The following is a 21,029-nucleotide window of genomic DNA, read 5'->3' as shown; positions in this document are numbered from 1 at the left end:
ACGGCAGAATTCCTTTTAACAGAAGTGAACTATTACTTGTAATTCTAAAAGGAACTCTAATGAGTTCTGGACAATAACAGCTTCCTTTAAGCTCTAATTGGCTTGTGCTCCTGCCTGATTCTATTATAATTTAAACTGAATATTCTACACTACCCCCAGTCTGCAATCCGTACTGTCACGCTAGGAACAGATGCAGCTGAGGGAGGGTGCTATGGCTCATTGTTCTGATTGGCTGCCGAGTCTGCCCTTTGCAGCTGATGGGAAATTCCCAGAGAGGAGGGGAGGAAGGAGGGAGCAACACACGCTTCCTGATTTTGAAAGATAGGAAATGGCTCTCTAATATATTGTTCTTAGTGTTTCTCTGAAGCAACAGAGGCAGAGAAGCATGGCTGGGATGAGTAAGTAGAACCCTCTATTCTCTCTTCTTTGATGTGGTTTGTGATCGGTGACAGGATGGCCTGGCAGAGTTTAATACTGAAGTAGTGGGCAGGCTGTTGGACTTTACTACCAAATGTTTGTTTTGTAATCGGACTCCTTGGGACTTTGGCTGATCACCTCCACCTATTATGGCTGCAGAGCAGGACTGAGGATGTATTGCAGATTGTTCAGGCCTCTGAACAGCTAGCATAGTCGTTATTACCACTTATGCCTTCAAATCTAGTTGAACTGCATTGCTTTGTTCTTATATGGGAAGAGAACTTGACGGGCTCTGATATGTGGAAAATACAGGTTGTACTGCATCACACGTGATTACTCCAGATGCTGTAGTGGTACAAAGCACTGCAATAAGTATTTACCCGTCCCAAAGCTGGAGATTTAAAGCCAATGAGTCAGATTTCTCTTGTGGGCCCCTGCTACGACTTAAACCAGCTCTAGCATGTGTACATTCCAAAAACTGACATATTCTAATTAAAAAATAGAAAATAAAAAAAATGTTTTCTACCTTTGTTGTTTAGTATTTTTATTTTTCTAATAGTGTTGGTCCTAGTCTCTAGTTTCTGCTTTCCTCTGTCTTCTCTTAACTGTCTTGTCAGGGTCTCCTTTTCCATTTGGTACTTCTTATCTCTCCATGTCCACCATCCTGGCATCTCTTTCTCCCTCCTCCCACCACCACCATCCTGGCATATTTTCCTCCCCCTCCCACCCAGTCACTATCTTGGCAGATTCCTCTCACTCTCTCCCTTTCATGTCCCTGCTCCCCAGTGGCCCAGCCAGCAACTCCCACTTGCCTGGCTCCCACAGTCTGACAAACCTGTTTGAGGCCATCACCAGTAGTACCGAACAGATGCGGCTTCCGGCCAACGCAGGGGCCTTTCTTCTGCCGCTCCTGACTCCTCAGATGCTACCTGGAGACAGGAGTGGCAAAGGCCTCGCACTGGCTGGCAGCAGTGTCTGTTAAGAGATTCCTGTGACAGTGTCAAGCAAGTTTGGAATGTGTGTGCACCTTTCAGTAAAATTTTACATTGGGGCGACTGTCCGCTGGATTGATGAGTCTTTAGAGAGGAAATCTGCTTGTTTGGCCTTAAGACTGAAAGGTTCCAACACATTTAATGTTCTCACATCAGATCTCGAAGATATTCAAACAGAGGAGGTCTTTTACTAAGCCACAGTAGCGTTTTTAGATCACGGTACAAATCAGCAGGCGGTAAACACAAACACCCATGTCTCGGCGTTTACTGCCAGCTGATTTCTACTGTGGCTTAGTAAAAGACTTTCAGAGTTTGCCATCAGATGAAGAAGGGCAACCTTCGAAAGCTAATCAAGAAATGTATTAAGTTATGTCCAATAAAAAAGGTATCATCTTATTTTCTTTTCCATGTTTTATTTTGTTTGATTTCTATTGATAACCTTAAGAGTGGACTAACACGGCTACCACACTTCTCTCTGCCATCAGATGAAAAACTGTTAGAACAACAGACAATGATTTCAACTTTGTGAAAGCTTTCTCTGTAATTGGACAGAATGATGATAGCATAGTAAATGAGGGCAGATAAAGACCTGTACGGTCCATCCAGTCTGCCCAACAAAACTCATTTTACATGGTATGTGATACTTTATACCCGAGTTTGATTTGTCCTTGCCATTCTCAGGGCACAGACCGTAGAAGTCTGCCCAGCACTGTTCTTGTACTAAGTTCTAAGGTAATGTTGAAACCCCTTAAAATTTACACTCCAGCCCATCCATATCTATTCAGTCACGATCAGGGCGTAGACCGTAGAAGTCTGCCCAGCACCAGTTTTGCTTCCCAATTACCAGCATCACCACCTAATCTCTGGTAAAATTCCGCGGATCCATTCCTTCTAAACAGGATTCCTTTGTGTTTATCTCACTCATGTTTTAATTCCATTACCGTTTTCATCTCCACCACCTCCGCGGGAGGGCATTCCACATATCCACCACCCTCTCTGTGAAAAAATACTTCCTGACATTACTCCTGAGTCTGCCCCCCTTCAACCTCAATTCATAACAAAGATGAAAATGAAGATACATGACATGAGTATATAGCACTACTTCTAATGCAGATGGTGACAACGATGATATAAAACATTCTTTGAAATACAGAAGTCAAGTGTTTTAGACAGATTCTCTTTATCACCACCTAGACCCTTTCAAAAGACATCAGTAGTTTTCAGCCTGGTCTGATTTGAAGGAACTTTTTATCAGACTGAACACTCCACTTCTTTCCAGCACATTGTTAAACACCTTTTAGCTGTGCTGGATTAATGACTCATAAGCGCACTTGCATGTGTGACTGTCATTTTCAAAATTTAGTTCTACTAAAAGCATTGTACAGCAATAAAGTTATTGGGATACAAATGTTAGCATTAGTTGCATTCATTGTAGTTGTGGTACTTTTACGTTTTACTCAAAAAGTATTCTTTTAGGCAACGGCTTTTTTACTTTCACTTCACTATGCTTTTTACTTAAGTATTAAAATATGCATTTATTTTTACTTTTAACTTAAGTAGGTTGACCTAGTATTTTGAACATCACTGCCAGCCTGCCAAAGTGCTCTTTGCAATGTGCATGTCTGATACTATTCTATAAGGTGAGTGGATTGCTAGGCAGAACACCCAAGGCATGCCCATGCTCTTAGGTATGCCATGTCACATACATTTGGCATGTGACACATGCATCTGGGCCCCTTCTCCATCTCACATGTATAACCACATGAGTCTCATGCATTGCCGCTCTCTCCCTTTCCTGCCCCTACTTCCACAGCCTGACCCAGTATCTTTCACTTTCCTGACTGCTGCAATCTGCTAAACTTGTTCGACACTGCCACAGGTAGTGCTGAACAGACGCTGCTTCTGGCCAACACTGGACCTTTCTTCTGCTGCTCCTTTCTCCAGAAACCAGAATTAGAATCAGAGGAGGCAAGAGCGGCAGAACAAAGGCCCCTGTGTTGGCTGGAAGCAATGTCTGTTTGGCGCTACCGCTGGCGGCCTCAAGCGAATTTGGCAGACTGTGGGAGCCAGGCAAGTGGGAGATGCTGGCTGGGCCATTGGGAAGTAAAGGAATGAAAAGAACAGAGTGTCAAGGGGAGGTGAGAAGAAAAGATGCCAAGATAGTGATGGGGGGCAGGGAAGAGAGGAAAAGATGCCAGGATGGCGGTGATGGGAGGGAGAAAGAGATGCCAGGATGGTAGGGGGAGAAAGAGAAAAAAAGAGATGCCAGGATGTGGGGGGAGAGGTGAGAGAGAAAAAAAATATGCCAGGTTGGTGAGGAAAGAAGAAAGAGGGAGAAGTGCTGGACCTCCAAAAGGGAGATGGAGCAGGATTGAGAGAAGAGAGAGGAACACTTGCTGGACCCGGGGGGGGGGGAGGGCAGGAGGAAAGAGAGGGAGAGATGCTGCCTGACAGAGGACAGGAGGAAGGAGGACAGATTCTGGTATGTTAGGGGGATCGCATAGGGTCACAGAACAGTTGTGTTTGACAAGCAACGAATAGGGACACAGAGGGGGGAGATGTTCAACATGGCGGCAAGATAGGGGAAAGGACACAGAGTTGATGCTGGGTAGGGTGGATAGGGATACAGGGAGAAGATGGATGGTAGACATGGAGAGAAAAGTAGTGCCAAATGGTCAAGGAGATCCTGACAAAGAGAAGACAGGAAAGCAGAAACCTGAGAATGGGACCAACGTGATTAGAAAAGTAAAAATTGCCAAACATAAGGTAAAAAAATATATTTTTTTAATTTCTACTTATTGATCAGAATATGTCAGTTTTTGGAATGTACATATGCTAGAGCTGGTTTAAGACATAGCAAGAGCCGGAGAGAGATCTCACTCATTTGCTTTAAATCTACAGCATTGCAGTGGTAAATCTCCAGCTTTGGGATGGGCCACCCTTGGTGTCTCTGCCTGCCCATAATCTGGATCAGCCGCTTCCTACCACCAACAAAAAGGCCTAAGAGATTTAGTACTCCAATGACCAACAGATAGCCAGTCCCACACTGCACCGGTGCCACTACAGTGAGCTAGCCACCTACGTCACTTCCACTCTGCTTCAGCAAGGTGACATAGGCAGTACATTACATTTGTTACATTTGTATCCCACATTTTCCCACCTTTTTGCAGGCTCAATGTGGCTTACATATTACCGTTAACGGCGTTAGCCAATTCTGGTCTGAACAAATACATGGTATGAATGAATACAAAGTGATATTGTGGTAGAATGAGGTACAATTGGGGGGAACTTAGAGAGGGAGGGGGGAAGAAGAGTCAGGTAATGTCCATTACGGTCTTTGGTTACATTGTGTCGCAAGTGTCCAGGTATTTTTATGTTGGGTCGGTGGGGTATGCTCTTCTGAACAGGTCTGTCTTTAGTTCTTTCCGAAAATGTAGGTGGTTGAGCGTAGTTTTTACTGCTTTTGGCAATGCGTTCCATAATTGTGTGCTTAGGTAGGAAAAGCTGGATGCATACGTGGATTTGTATTTGAGTCCTCTGCTGCTTGGGTAGTGGAGGTTTAGGTATGATCGTGCAGATTTTGTGGTGTTTCTGGTTGGCAGGTCGATGAGGTCTGTCATGTATCTCGGTGCCTCGCCGTAAATAATTTTATGAACAGTCGTGCAGATTTTGAAAGTGATACGTTCTTTGATTGGTAGCCAATGCAAATTTTCTCGGAGTGGTTTGGCACTGTCAAAACGCGTTTTTCCAAATATAAGCCTGGCTGCTGTGTTTTGGGTGGTCTGAAGTTTCTTTATGATTTGATCCTTGCATCCCGCATAGATTCCATTACAGTAATCTGCGTCGCTTAGTACCATTGACTATATCAGGTTACGAAATATTTCCCTCGGGAAGAATGGTTGAAGTACAGGAGTGAAACGGGAAAGAAAGCAAAGACTCATGGGGATGGGAGTTTGTTCATTCATTCTAGCTTTCTGCAAAGGTGTGGGAGAAGGAACAGAGAGAGACCACACTGACTCTTTCAAAGGTAAATTAAAAAATTAACTTAAAACACTGTAGCAGAGGGTTTTGTTTTGCTGGATCAACAGCTATACTGCAGAAGGGCTTTTCAAATTTGTCCCGGTGACTTCCACAAGTAATCAGGGTTTCAGAATATCTACACGAGATGTATTTTTCATGTGCTGGGTCTCTAACATGGATATTTATCTCATGCATACTTATCCTCCAAACCTGACTGCTTGTGCAAGTCACCAGGTCAAGAAGCCCTGGATTACTAAGAAACCTAACTAGTTGTTGGAGCCTCCATTCTTTACTTTCTCCCTATTCCTCATTACAAATCTAGCCCATAACATTACATTCTTAAGACTTTTGGAGGTCTACTTACTAACTTGCGATGCACAATATCATCCACTATTAGGTTAATAAGGGGAGCAACAATCTTTTAAAAAGTGCACTTTACAGACTAATAAACCCTTAAGTAATGCTTAAATCTGATAATAAAAAACCTGATGCTGTATAACCCTTTCCCTTTAACCTCCATAACAGAAGCCTTCACACTAGCAGTGTCTGTGTAAAAGTTGAACTTAAAACTGATGCCCCAATCTGCTTTTCTGAAGCTTCTTGAGAGCTTGTTTGTTTTATCACAGCTTTGACCAGGGCAACCTCCTCGGGGGCATTATACAACTGGTCTAAACCCCTGGACTCCTGGGACCTCAGTCTAGTGATTCCAACTTCACTAGCATCCCTTGGGAAGAGCTTTGTGAAGCGGAAGATGATTTGGGAGCCCTCATAGAACATCCAAAATGGGGTCATCAGATGGGTCAAACCCCTGGGCTCTGGAGCAACTGAGGGCCTCCTACATTGAATCAATCAGGCAGGAAACTCTTCCTGCCAATAAAGCAAATGATGGGGAGAACACTCTTCCTCCTCTGACAGAGGAGGGGAGCAAGCCCAGAACCAGAACCCTAAGGCCTCCCGCATCTCCAGAAGTGGGGTCCACCCCCACTGGAACCTCCGTGAGGACAGGGGGCCTCCTTGAGGCTTCCAGAGAGGAAGCTTTCATTAAACCAATTTTGCCTTACTTTGTCAAGTCACTTTTTCTTAACCAATGGTGCTATTTCATCTAAGATTGTTCTGCTGAGATTATTCCAGTTTAGTAATAACAAATCAACTTGTTGTTCTAAACTATCATTTATCCTACTCCAGAAAGTATTATCAGTTTTACCTCTTGTAGTATAATGTATTTGACATATTGAAATTGTTTTCTCAATTTCCTTCCATTGACTTATAAAATACTAGTAAAAAAGGCCCATTTCTGACACAAATGAAACGGGCGCTAGCAAGGTTTTCCTCGGAGTGTGTATGTTTGAGAGAGTGTATGTGAGAGTGACTGTGTGTGAGAGAGAGAGAGAGTGAATGTGCAAGTGTGTGTGTGTGTGTGAGAGACAGAGTGAGTCCGGGTGCGAGTGTGTCTGTGAGAGAGAGAGTGTGTGTGTGAGAATGAGAGTGTGTGCAAGTGTGTATGTGAGACACAGTGTGAGAGAGAGAGTGTGTTTCACACAGATACATGGGTGTGCGAGAGAGTGTGTGTGAGACACAGACTCGCTGTGAGACTGAGTGTATGAGACCAAGAGAGTGTGTGAGTGACTGTGTGACACAGAGTGAATGTGATACAGTGTGAGACATAGAGTGTGTGAGAGACAGTGTTTGAGAGTGACAGAGAGAAAGACATTGACTGTGAGAGAGAGAGAGAGTGTGTGTGACAGAGATACCTCCCCCCCCCCTCTCCTGGTGTCAGCCCCCCCCTCCCTCCCTCTCTCTGGTATCAGGCCTCCCCTCTCTCTCTCTGGTGTCTGAGCGTTACTGTGCAGGACGCTGAGCTCTGGCTGTGCTTCAAGGAACTGACAATCCTATTTAATAGAATGCACCTCCAACATTCTGAAGCCGATAAACCTCGTGTGGTTGGTCACTTCTGCTTGTGACGAACCCGGAAGTACGTGATGTCAATTCAGGAGATGGATACAGAGAGCAGGAATGCCTCAGCCATGCAGTCAGCTTCAAGATGCTGGAGGTGCGTTTTATTATATAGGATAGTCTATAATGATCAGATCAACTGACTGAGTCCCAATGTTGTCCTGACACCAAAAAATTATCGAGTGTTAGTTTTATATGCAAAGAGATCTAACTGATGACCCTTTGAATGTGTGATACTGGATGGGGTTAATATCATATTTAATGAGCTCAGAAAGGAATTTACTTTCTTGACGTTAGGATCAGTACTCTGTTCTAAATGTAGGCTCAAGTTTCCTAGTAAGATAATATTGGCATATTCCATATTAAGTGCTGATACAAACTCCATAAAGTTCTCATGAGCAATTTTCCATTGTCCTAGTGGACAATAAAAATAGGATACAGCACACTGAATCTTCTAGAGTCATCCTGAAGTACAGGATAAAATCTCAGATGAAGATGACATAAAAGTGAGCTTCCACTGAACATTGAAGAATGACTACAGACTAATGCTATGCCCCCTCCCTTCCTTATTTCCCTGGGTTAGTGAACCTTCTTATATCCATTTGCAAGATCATCAGAAAGTTATAGCCAGGTTTCTGAAATCACCACCAGGCCTGGTTGTTCTTCTGCTATCCAGTTCTTAATTGTACTTGCTTTGTTTACTACCGATCTGGCGTTAATATAATAAACTGGTATAAGCATATAAGTTGAACTAATCTCTTGTATATACCCCTACTCTGGTTAACTGGTGAGCAAAGGAGCCATGTTTCAAGTTTGTAAATCTATACTGTTGATTCTTCTGTGTCAAATGGTGATATCACTTCAATTAAATTTGGCATAACTAACTCACAGTCAAGTAAAGCATTATGACTGTGAGATACAGGATGTATTTTTGGCCAACCAAGACCACAGCAGATATCGCTGTTTCAGAAGTAAGATAAACATAAAACATGCCAACCATCTCAGCTTTGAAGCCATAATAAAGTCATAAAATTATCTCACCACAATAAAAACTTAAAATAAAAGGAGCCTACTAGCCTGCAGACTTCAGTAAAGTGTCCACAATAAAATATCTGGTTAATACAGTCCTACATAATATTATTAAAACATATTCCAAAAACAAAATAAAACTTAAAAATTGCAGTTTCTAGAGTTGGGTAGTGAGGCTTCTTTTACCAGGAAAGATTATTTTTCAACCTATTTGTTCCAATAACGGTCCCAGTTTCTGAAAAAAATGTCAGTATCTGACAAAGTTACCCATAAAGGGGCAGGCTGTGCCTGTTTGCTGTGCCCCTTTGGCGGCACGCCTGAGGCAGCGTACTTCATTCTTGTCTTGCTTTTCAGCTTCAACAGGTAGGAAGTGATGACACAGAGTGGATGGGGCGAAGTCACACCACTTGAGACACTGCTCTGTACAATAAAAGATAGTAAGGTAACAGTGCTGTTTTGTTCAGACGTCTGAAGCCAGCAATTCTGGGAACCAGTTTTCTTAGTGCGAAGCACCACGAAGCTATAAAACGCACAGAAAAATAAGGTAGGCGGAGACGCCAAAGTTTGCCTCATTCATGACTTTGTTTAAAGGAGTGAAGAGTTCTGAACAAAAAAGAACCAAGTCAGGAATTTACAAACTTAAAATACCACGTCCTCCCGCTCAGGCAGGCAGATGCTCTGTCCCATTCCAGCTGGCCACACTTAGCCTGTGTCAGTTACATTAGCTACAGCAAACTGAGGCTAACTGCAAAAGCTTCCTACAAACCAGTAAAGCTGCATAGTGGGTGGTTCCAGCTGGAAAGTCAGTGTGTCCTTGATTAGTCTCCTTATTGTAGTAGTGACAGACGTACCATGTGAGTCTATAACTTGGTGGTAGATTTTCTACCAATAAGGCCGAACATCTTTTAAACTTCTGTCAAAACTACTGTCCATGCAAATGTATGGTCAAATACAATTCTGTGAAATATATTTTTCAAACCTCCAGTCATCTTTATTAATAGTAAGAGGGAACTTCGAGTGTAGATCTTGTTTAAGATTTGTGTCTGTTGTAAATCTAAATGCTCCTGGAACATAGTACTGTTTTGCTGTTGGTTTGTTTTATTGCTGACTTATTTATATGTTCTCATTTTTCTGTCCTGGTCTTCTTCCTAGTGTGGGCTTGATAGATACTATTGAGATATCTTTTCTTTACTACATGTAATTTCATTTATAATAGTTTGTATCATTAGCATTTTTTTCTGTAGAAACGTACACTGTAATAAGTAAATTAAATTAAAAAAAAAACAACACATTGTCCACTTCTGACTGCATTGGCAGCTGTGGCAAGCATTCATGCCTATTCATCACTTCTACAATGTTGATCTTTTCACCAAGTTTCTTCCCCACCTTTTGCTGGCATATCTGCTGTTCTTGCTCATCGGTCAAGTTCACATTAACCACGATTGCATCCCTTGGGTGGTGTGGACCATCATCTGAGAAAGGCCAACAATTTTTTTTTTTTTGTAGAACCCCAGGGATATCTGTCCTAGTTCATCACTTCCATCTTCTACAGTGCATCCTAGAAAAGAAAGGAAACTGAAAATTAAATTCTACTCCACTTGCTAGTCAGGAAGGGACATGACCCATAGGTGTGGATTAGTCTAACCGCATGAGGAATACTTGTTTACAAAAGAAACATTTTAGCTTTCTTTAACATTCATCTCCGTGTTAGGTTATTTAAGGCTCAGAGACATTTTGCCTATATTTATTAAATAAATGCACAACTGTCCCATTTCAAGGACTTTGCATCGTTCACCATGACACTTCACCTGCTAAACTAGGCACCTGTTAATAAATACATTCATGGAATACCTCTCTCGACAAGAAAGGAGGAATATCCTTTACAGATACAGATAACTTTTACTGGCCTAACATGTGTTGCCAAATTAATACACGTGGGAAGCAATTTTACGACAAAGGGTTAATTAACGACAACAACAAAAAAATAGCAGCCCACACTTATATTTTATATGCATTTAACTGCCTTTAACCAAGAGGCTCCTACATAAATCCCCAAAAGTGGACAAATGCTCTCAAAGTTCAAGGAAAGTGCAACTATGTGTATGAACTCTAATGAAGGCAGGTACCTATTTTATAAAATATACAGGTATACAAAAGCTCTACCCAAATGCTGACCTCAGAACACCTACAGGCAAACCACTTAAAAGTAAACATGTTCCTGCTGGCATGTGTACCAATGTTCCCTCTAAGGAATGAGTTGACATGAACAAAAGGTTTCTGTTACATTACCTTGTGAGCACTTCTTACGGATACACACACAAACATACATAAACACTCACAGAGAAGCCAGAAAGAATTTTGTGAGCCATGCTCTGCATGCTTTCTCTACTTGTTTGCCTATAGTTTAACTGTGTTTATAGTTAATCTGAATTTTTCTCAGCTACTGGATGTTTAGCATAGCTTAAAGGAGCATCACTCAACCCCCCCCCCCCCCAAAATAAAAGGGCCCTTTTACTGACTACCAGCTACCTCTCCCAGTACCTTTGTTACTGATAGGATTCAATGCACGATTATAGTGTGCATAATGCCAACGCTGTCAAATTTCTCAAATACCTCTACTGGATTTCTAAAGCATCCACGATGAACCATCAGTGGCAACTCATTTCACACAAGCCTTCAACATGTGTCTTGCCTTAAACGTCATTGGTTCAATACATATGGTACAATAAAGTTTAAATCCTTAATTGCTTCAAAATACTTCAAAAGCACTTCAAAATGAGTCTATATATCAAATACTAGAGACCCTGTTTACTAAGGTTCACTAGCGTTTTTAGCGCGTGCTAAAAATCAGCACACAATAACACTAGACGCCCATATATTCCTATTGGTGTCTCTAGCATTAGCGAGCGCTAAAAACGATAGTGCACCTATAGCGCGGCTTAGTAAACAGGGCCCTTAGACTCTTAAGCACTTAATTTGGAAAAATTGAGAATACATATTTCGTAAATTGTTTAGATTTTGCTCACACCTTTTTCAGTAGTAGCTCAAGGTGAGTTACATTCAGGTACTCTGGATATTTCTCTGTCCCAGGAGGGCTTACAATCTAAGTTTGTACCTGAGGCAATGGAGGGTTAAGTGACTTGCCCAAGATCACAAGGAGCAGCAGTGGGATTTGAACCAGCCACCTCTGGATTGCAAGACTGGTGCTCTAACCACTAGGCCACTCCTCCACTGTTAGATATTATTAGGAAAGGAATGGAAAACAAAAATGAGGATGTTATAATGCCTTTGTATCACTCCATGGTGCGGCCGCACCTCAAATACTGTAAGCAATTCTGGTCACCGCATCTCAGAAAAGATATAGTGGAATCAGAAAAGGTACAGAGAATGGACGAAAATGATAAAGGGGATGAGATAACTTCCCTGTGAGGAAAGGCTAAAGCGGCTAGGGCTCTTCAGCTTGGAGAAAAGAAGGCTGAGGGGAGATATGATAGAGGTCTATAAAATGAGTGGTGTGGAACGGGTAGACAGAATCGCTTGTTTACTCTTTCCAAAAATACTAGGACTAGGGGGAACACAATAAAGCTACAAAGTAGTAAATTGAAAACAAACCATAGAAAATATTTCTTCACTCAATGTGTAAGTCTCTGCAATTCTTTAGCTTAGCGGAGGTTCAAAAAAGGCTTGCATATCCTCCCAAAAGAAAAGTCCACAAGTCAACATCAAGATGCACTTGGGAAAATACACTGCTTGGTTCTAGGACAAGCAGCACAAAATGTACCGCACTGTTCTGGGATCCTGCCAGGCACCCGCGAACCGGTCCGGCCACTGCCGGAAACAGGACACTGGGCCCGATGAACCTTCGGTCTGTCCCAGCATGACAACGTTCATGTTCTTATGTGTAGTGGGTAAAATGAATTAATTTTTTTTTTGCTGGGCAGACTTATACTGTCTGTGCCAGAACTGGTGGTGGGACGCGGGGCTGGTGGTTGGGAGGCAGGGATAGTGATGGGCAGACTTATACGGTCTGTGCCCTGAAAAGGACAGGTACAAATCAAGGTAGGGTATACACAAAAAGTAGCACATATAAGTTTATCTTGTTGGGCAGACTGGATGGACCGTGCAGGTCTTTTTCTGCCGTCATCTACTATGTTACTATGTTACTCTTTCAAAAAGTACAAAGACAATGAAATTACATGGAAATACTTTTAAAACAAATAGGAGGAAATATTTTTTTCACTCACAGAATAATTAAGCTCTGGAACTCATTGCAGAAGGATGTGGTAACAGTGGTTACCGTATCTAGTTTACAAAAAAAGGTTTGGACAAGTTCCTGGAAGAAAAGTCCATATTCTGTTATTGAGATGGACATGGGGGAAGCCAGCATTTGTCCTGGGATTGGTAGCATAGAATGGCACTACTAACTGGCTTTCCGCCAGGCACTTGCGACCTGGATTAGCCACTGTTGGAAGCAGGATACTGGGCTAGATGGACCATTGGTCTGACCCAGTATGGCTATTCTTAAGTTCTTATGACAAATAAAATATGTTGGATCCAGCCACCAGGGTAGAACTATAATCTGAGCAGAACAATAACCACCACCAACAGAACCCGACACTGTCTTTGCCTTTATAAATTAATTTTACTATTATTATTTTTTAAGTTTTTTCTTTCTGCACCACTAGCTCTTATCTTTATGCTCATATTCAATGGTTCCATTCATTACTACATGGATAAGGTGGCGTGATTGCCTGTTAGTCTATTTTACACATGGAAACAGACTTTAAAAAATAAAAACAGAGAAAAAGAATAAAGTGATACTTTTAAAAATTGCATTAACAAACCACATAAGCGGTAACTTTGTCACCATTCATGCATATAAGGAAGGTAGACCTTTTATTTTAACTGGCTTCAGTTACATTCAAAAGCAGCTTGATTTCAGGCTCTGTAACCTGCTGGCCCTTAATTACGCACCTCCAAGTCTATGCATATATCTTATGCATAAAATTATTTGTAGAACCGGCGCGAATTAAGAAGAAAATAACTCCCAGTGCACTATTTTTAACGCTTACCGATTTGGTAACAAACCGCACTGTACAGCAACAACAAGGGCTAGCCTAGCTCTCCTCTGGCTCTCTGACGCAACTTCCTGTTTCCGCCACAAGAAGAAGACGGGATGCTTCAGAAGGAGCGAAAGCGAAGCTGTTTCATATGGGACCTGGCACTGGAGAAGGAAAGCTGTGGGATTGTTGGTGGACGATCTCAGGTATGTGAGCGACCGGGGGAAGGAGGGAGGGAGGGAGCTGGATCGCACTGAAGGAGGAGCGTGGAAGATAGCTGGCACATCATGGGGAAGGGAGGCGACTCGGTTCCCCTAATGCTTGTGACTTGGTATCGTTGTGTCTGTCCATATCTGTGCCTCAACTCATTTTGTTTGTTTATTAGATTGTTGATATATCGCCTTACTGTGGTACAGTCCAGACGGTTTAAATAAAGGTACTTTATGTATTTATTGGGATTTACAGATACTTTGTTGGTTAATGCACATAAAGGGAAGGGAAGCTGACCAGGGTTGAGCTACTATACTTTGGAAAATTGTTGTTTTCACTTGATAAGGATACACTCGGTCTTCTGCATTCACAGTATCTCACGTGTAGAGTAGGCAGGCTCTGCTTTAAGTAAATGTCCGTGTCAATTGGGATCGATTCTGAGCTTTATATGGTAAAGATGAACTGGAGCATAACTGAGTATAATGTGGCTGTGTGTATTGAAAGCATCATTCATTATTTTTTGATAGAAATCAAACAAAATAAAACATGGAAAAGAAAATAAGATGATACCTTTTTTATTGGACATAACTTAATACATTTCTTGATTAGCTTTCGAAGGTTGCCCTTCTTCCCTTTTTATTTTTTGAAGATGACAATAAAAACAGTTAAATTTGGATTTAAGATTTCATAACTCACCTTTTTCAAATGTGGGGTTCAAGATCAGTTGCAAGTTTAGGTACATGAGATTTTCTCAGTGTTGTGAAAGCATTGTTAACCAATAGAAGGATAAACTGGGACATGTGTTTTAAGTTCAGTGACATCCTGATTTCCAGGGAGGGGGTGGAAGAAAGGAGGTTCAGTCAGTGGGCTCCTGGGTCCTGTTTCACAACTTCCTGGGAATTTTTTTTTTATATTCCCCTTTCAACTCAACCCATTCATTTATTGCATTGACACTGCTAGATTAGAAGCCGTGCACTGTCTGTTCTGCAAATACTGCCAGTAAGTGATTCCATTCAGCAATGACTAGCACATTCTTCACAGGGCTGTGAATAATACATTAAATTTGCATCTGGTGCCATGAACTCTGGCCCTTGAAATTTCATGCCTCAATAAACTGATTAGTCTATGGTGCCACCTGTCTCTGTTGTTTTTGTTTTACTGGACTAACTTGGCTACCCCTTTGAAAATATTTAAAAATTAAGTTTGGGTGCTTCTTTCTGGACGCCTGGGGGTTGATATTCAAAGCAATTTCAACAGCAAGGAGAGGCTGTTAAATTCGCTTGTGCTGGATATTTGCTGCTGAATATCCCCTGAAACTGTCTCTATCGAAACTGGCTAGTTTATGGGCAGTCCGAGGGCAGAGTTAGGTAGGAGTGGCAACTTAGCCAGTAACCCCTGGATTCTATATAAGGTTCGGTGAGTAGCACGCATTAACTTGAGTAACGAGCCATTTAGTCATGATGTTTGGCCGATAACCAATTATCACTAATTGGCAATAATTGGAATTTATACGCCCTTCTTTTAGGTGTTTCTAGAAAGAGGCATGCGTAAGTTCTAGCGTGCATTTCTGAGAAGGGGAAAGGTGATGGGAGGACTGTGGATGCATCGGGGCGTTACTCAAATTTACACGCATTGTTGTAGAATTTGAGGGGAATACACCTACACTGAGGCGTAGGAACTTACACCAGGTTTACAGTGGCGTAAAAGGCCACGCCTAAACGTAGGCATGTTCCCCAGCCCTATGTACTGTTCTATAAACTGTGCCTAATACAGCTCTATGTGATTTTTTTTTTTTTTTTTTGAGATGCGTCTAAATTTTAGACACCATCTGGCCCTCGGTGACAACTTGCAGTCCACTAACTGGCTAAGTAACCACATAAAGTTAGGAAGGCAAAACAGTGGTGCCCAGTTAACTTATAGGTTGGCGGACATACCTGGATTTTCAGTGACAGGAGCCACGCATGCCCCAGCATCGAATATTCAGAGTTGGTTCAGCTTACAACTGTGAGTGGTTTACTACCGCGAGCTGAATTTCAGGCACCTGGTAGCCAGCTACCCCCTGTAATACCCCCACCCAGGCAATTGGGAAGCTGTACCAGGAAGTCACAGCTTTTCTTTAAACATTGGAATCTCAGGAAGAGCAACAGATCCCTTGGTGGCATACAGTGTTATAGTTAAAATTAAATATTTATGGGAGTCATTGCAGCGTTATTTCTGAGCCAGCTAACCTGAAGTGTCACTCTTAACTTTAAATTAAATCGGCATCAGGACCAGCAATGTGCAGGACATGGGTTTCATCCCCAGGTCAAGTCTTCTACTCTTCAGACTTGCCAGGAAAATGACACTGGAGAATTTTCTTTCCTTTGAGGGGTTTTCAGTATAATTTTTTAAACACATTTTCTCTGTCTGGAAGAGGGAAGGACATTTGTTTAACTGTATGACACAAATTAACCTTTTTTTAAAATTGAAATGTCAGAATTTTTACAAAAATCATAATAACAAAAAGGCACATCTACCCGCATATAACAAGAAAAATACTACCTTAACAATATATCTGATCCCTAAGGAGTACAAAGAAAGAGGTAACCTAGCCCACGGCAAGGGGGAAAGTGAATTTACAAAATCAGGTAACAACGAAGAGAAAGCAATGAAATTAGAAATGAATCTGATTATCTGGATAAGATAGGCTTATTCAAAACTGCTTGAGGAGCACCTATTTAAAGGACTATTAACCTCTATAATTCTTATCCATACTTTACTTTCTACCTTCAAGGACATTTTCCAACTGAGTGGCATCAAAGGACATAATTCTTCCCTTGCTTGCTGGCAAACATTTACATTTACATGGGAACCTTACAAAATGTGGCTCCCTTATTAAGAATATGAGTCTTTAGCTTTAAGAAATGCTTTTTTTCTCAGCTGTGGAATGAACCACATCTGGGAAGTTCTGAAATTTCATCATTAGAACTCTCAAGGAAATTAGTCAAATCCAAATTTGATTCCCCAAGGGAATCCAAGCCACCATCTGTTGGATTAACTACTGAAGAATATTGAGAAATATAATAGTTGTTAATAACCATAACATCATTTGGTTGTGAAAATTGCAACACCCGCTTAAAGAATTGTTTTAACTACGTATCTGAAGTTAGGAGCCTAGTCTGAGGAAAATTCAAAAACCTTAGGTTACTGGAGCGCAGCAAATTTTCCATCCCTCAATAACATAATGCAAACTGAGAGGTAACCTTTAATCGCTGATGCCCTTGTAGCCTGAAGAGTGGATTTTTGAGGGTCCGTTACTTGGAACCTCTTATCAATTACAGCAAATTGTTTATCTCCTCAAATTTTATAACAGGCTCTTGGGTAAAGTTTCACAGCTGATGGACCTAGATTCAGTCTCAGTGACCACTGCCCATATATCTTGAAGGGTAATATATGACTAGGTTTTGGGTGGTAAAACATCCTCCAGACCTACAGCAATAGTAGGTTTAGGTATTGAAGTCACTAAGGAAGACCATAATGACGGTCCCGGGGCTTCACCAACCATGGGGCAACTTATTTGAGGAGGTTTAGATAAAGAGGCAATAGGCATAGGAGGGGGATGTCCTTTTTGGTGAGCTAATTGAACCTCCTTTGACGAATGAGACTTGATGGCTGTTACCCATGGCAGGCAAAACATGTCTGTTCATGGGGCCCCTAACAGGGGTACTTACAGAAGTTATATTTTTAGACCGCTCTTTCCTCTTTCCCCCCCCCCCCCCCCCCCCCCCATTGTTTGTAAGATCAGCCACTTCTTCCACTCCTCAGTGTTCAAGGGGTATAGTGTGCCCCTTAGGGCATGCCCCTTTGGCCATTCCTTTTCAGTTCTACTTCTTTTATCTCCAATACCATGTTTGTTTGCAGCTCTCATCAGAGAAAGGATTGCTCTTTTTTGTGCATGTTTCAAAAATGATCCCCATGTTAAATAAGACTGTTCCTATACACTGCTTGTGGATCAAATATGTGTAAAATGCCATGAGTTATTCACCTTAGAGATCCTCAAATCCAGACCTGTTTATGACACTCGGGGCTGATGCTTGCCTTCCTTGCACTGAATGAATCTAGCCTCTGTACCCACCTAGGATCAGCTTCAGTCACCACATACTGTGCAAAACGGGACTAACAACAAACATTCTTTTTATGTGCCAAAGTGGCCACTGCTGTAGGAGTCTAGATATTCAGTCCTTGAAAGTAACATCACTTCATGGTGTGGAAAGAATGAACACTCTTAATTTCCAGATCTCTGATAGAATATTCTTATATTAATGTTGCGTGCAAAACTTAGAACAATGCGCTTTTACCTTTTAAGTCGTTTTGCTTGCACTGAGCCTCTGATGTCTTCTGCTGTTATGGCAGCAGTGGTGTTCTAGCATTGTGGAAGGATTTTGTTTTTATAAACCTTGGCAGCCTAATTGGAGCACGACTGTTGAGAAACACCTTGCCATTTTATAGGGAGAATGCCTAAAAAGAAGAAATATGCTTGAGACTGTTCTGTGTCTGTTCTGGGCTGCTCTCTGGGGCTGTGGAGAGGGCACTGTATGTAGGGAAAGTGATACCCACTTATTGATTGATGCTACTTAGTAGTAAGGGACAATAAGAGACGTACAGTAAAGTCTCGATTATCCAACCTAATTGTCGGATAATATGGAAAACAATGGTAGCCCCTCAAACAATGCAGCAAAAGCAGGGTCCCGGCTCACAACGGTGGTAAAAGTAGGGTCCCGGGTTCGGTGTCACTGGAGGATCTGTCATATATTATACCGGGTGGTCAGATCAGCGAAGGTCAGATAATTGAGTCTTTAATGTATTCATAGCTACGTTGGATTTTTATTTATTTAGTGCCTGTTCATTCTTTATTTAATGAGGATTTTTTTCCTTCTGAAAGAACATAATTAATACAGTACTTAGGAGCCCTTTTACTAAAGGGGGTGAAGCCCTTAATGTGTGGTTAGCACATGCTAACAAGCTATGCAAAACGTGTTGAAGCTTGTTGTGGTACTTTACCTGTTTGTGCATGGTAACTTGCACGTTTTTAAAAACTATATTTTTTCAGCTAACAGGATTATCGTGCACCAACTGGATAACATGGTTAGCGTGAGAGCACTTAAACCTTGCACATCATGTTTTTTGCAGGTATCACTCACTAATGCAAACATTAGTGCGTGACCTGTAATAAAAACAAAAGGAAAAAGTGCTACAAAAATGCCTTATTAAATCTGGGCTTAGTGCACAGGATAGTTGTTAGAATGTGTCAAGCCCAACTTTTACCACTTCTTACTAAAATAGCCCTTTAGTAATGCTATACCTCTATGACAGCAGTATTTAATTAATCCATTTTTATCTTTATCTGTTTGTTTGAAGCACTCGTCTATTCCTGTTCAGCACCGGCCTGTGAGTCAGATGGGCTGGGAGCTTGCATTCCCTTCACAGGGTGGCACCCAGAGTTTCGTAGAGTTTGTCCAAATAGGAAGTCCTTGTGGTCCTCTTAGTTTTTCAGTTCAGGAGATTTCCCCATCTCCTTTGTGTCACACAGACCTTTGTTTCATTAGTTTGTCAGGGCTGGCATCTCCCTAGTGTTTTGTTTGAATGTTTGTCAGAAAGCTGAGTGTAGCATAAATGGACTTGGATTGAGTTCAGGCTGTCCTAAGGTAACTTTGTCTTGGCTTCAGAGTTCCAGGCATGCTTTTAATCTCAAATCTCTGCCTCTCGTCTCTGAGATATTCTTTTATAGGTAGTCTGGAATGGCCAGCTGGTGAAAACCAAATAAACGTTCAAAGATGTCTGGACAAAATCTCAGGAAAAAAATGCTTATACAAACAATATCTCAAGCTAAAAAATGCTTATCTAGGCTCAATACTTTTTCATTCACACCGTGATGCTTAAGGCCAACAATGTATTTAATATATTAAATGGAGGAAAAGACCTCAAACGTTTAGGCATAGCAGCAAGTGTAATATCTTAGCTCCAGCAGATGATAAGATGAGTTGTAGAAGCACTTAGTCCCCTGAAGAAGCTCCATATTGAGTGAAACGGAGAGCCCTGTTGGGCAAAGTGAAAGCTAAGTGACCTCAAAATTGCCCATCATGATATAGTTTTTGTAATTATTTAAGATTAAGAAAACAGAAGAAAAAGTTACAGGTTAAGCCAGTGAATTTGAATTAAAACGTAGAGGGTTTTTGACCTATGATAATACCGGAGTCTGTTATGTGCCAGCACTGAGATATTACACTTGCTGCTATGCCTAAACTTTTGAGGTCTTTTCCTCCATTTAATATATTAAATACATTGTTGACCTTAAGCATCACAGTTTGAATGGAAAAGTATTGAGCCTAGATAGGCATTTTTCAACTTGGGATATTGAAACCAAATAAAGCCATACTTGCAGATCCAGTTTCAGGAATGACGGAAATCTCCAAAAGCATTCCTGATTACCTCTCTTGTCTTATCATCCCCTGCTCACCCACTAGGGTCCTTCGTTCAATGATTATTGACTAGTCTTATCAAGCCCCAAACTTGCTCACCTGGAATCCAGTAGACACTGTGCTTTCTTTTTTCCTCCCCCCCCCCCCCCCCCCCCGTGTAGAATAATTTTCCACTTTCCCTTTAAATTTGTAGTGATCTCTCACTTGAGAGCTTTAAAGCTAATTTAAAGACCTGACGTTTCAGACAAGCTTTTGGAAACACAGCCCCGTTGGATTCCCCAGCATGAGATTGTTGTTAATCATTTTAAGACCATCGAATTTCTCTTGGTTTCGTTCTCTCCTGTGTGAATGCATATCTTTTTACTATTTTAATTGGAGTTCCTTTCTTTTCTGAAATTTTATATTCTGTACACTGCTGTGCTTTGCCCTGGCAGCTAGAGCGATTTAGCAAGTTCCAATAAACCATAAACTAGAGGCAGTTAGAGGACTGCTGTCTTTGGATGTAGGATTCAGGCAGTTCTGCTACCTACATGCAGTAAACTTGAAATCTGTTGCAGGTAAAACTACAGTAATACAACAGTATCTAATTCTCTTCCACTGTTTGGGCTTACGGGTCTGCAATTTTGTTGCTTAAATTGTGAGCATTTATTCTGATTGCTTACGTTCTTTGTAGCTTCATGCCTGATCATCTGATTGGCTGCAATCAGTGAATTACGGATATGAGGTTTCTTTGTTATTAAATAATAGTATTCTATTATTTATGCTTGTAACTGCCCCGCCCATACTGTGCCCAGGCTCCACCCATGTGCATGCCCACCTTGAAACCACACAATCGCTCAACACCTGCTTATAGAATTTGTATGTGTTGTTATTGTAGTCATTTACATGCA

At 41.5% G+C, this 21,029-nt stretch overlaps 1 protein-coding gene across 3 annotated transcripts in view; it reads left to right on the top strand.

The window, feature by feature from the left end:
- Positions 1 to 259: 259 nt before the first annotated feature.
- The window catches only part of TNIP1 (TNFAIP3 interacting protein 1), a 130,818-nt gene continuing 110,048 nt past the window's right edge, over positions 260 to 21,029 (top strand). Inside the window, exon 1 of one of the 3 annotated variants that reach the window (XM_030211154.1) lies at positions 260 to 398. The gene's annotated coding sequence lies outside the window, so the exon portion shown is untranslated. Of the gene's footprint in view, positions 399 to 13,579; positions 13,678 to 21,029 lie in introns of those variants that run through there. The other 2 variants (XM_030211155.1, XM_030211153.1) reach the window with 2 other exon arrangements.

Source organism: Microcaecilia unicolor, chromosome 8, assembly GCF_901765095.1.
Source record: "Microcaecilia unicolor chromosome 8, aMicUni1.1, whole genome shotgun sequence".
Lineage (NCBI taxonomy): Eukaryota > Metazoa > Chordata > Amphibia > Gymnophiona > Siphonopidae > Microcaecilia > Microcaecilia unicolor.
Note: the sequence above shows the minus strand (reverse complement) of the source record. Positions and strands in the feature narration are given on the sequence as shown.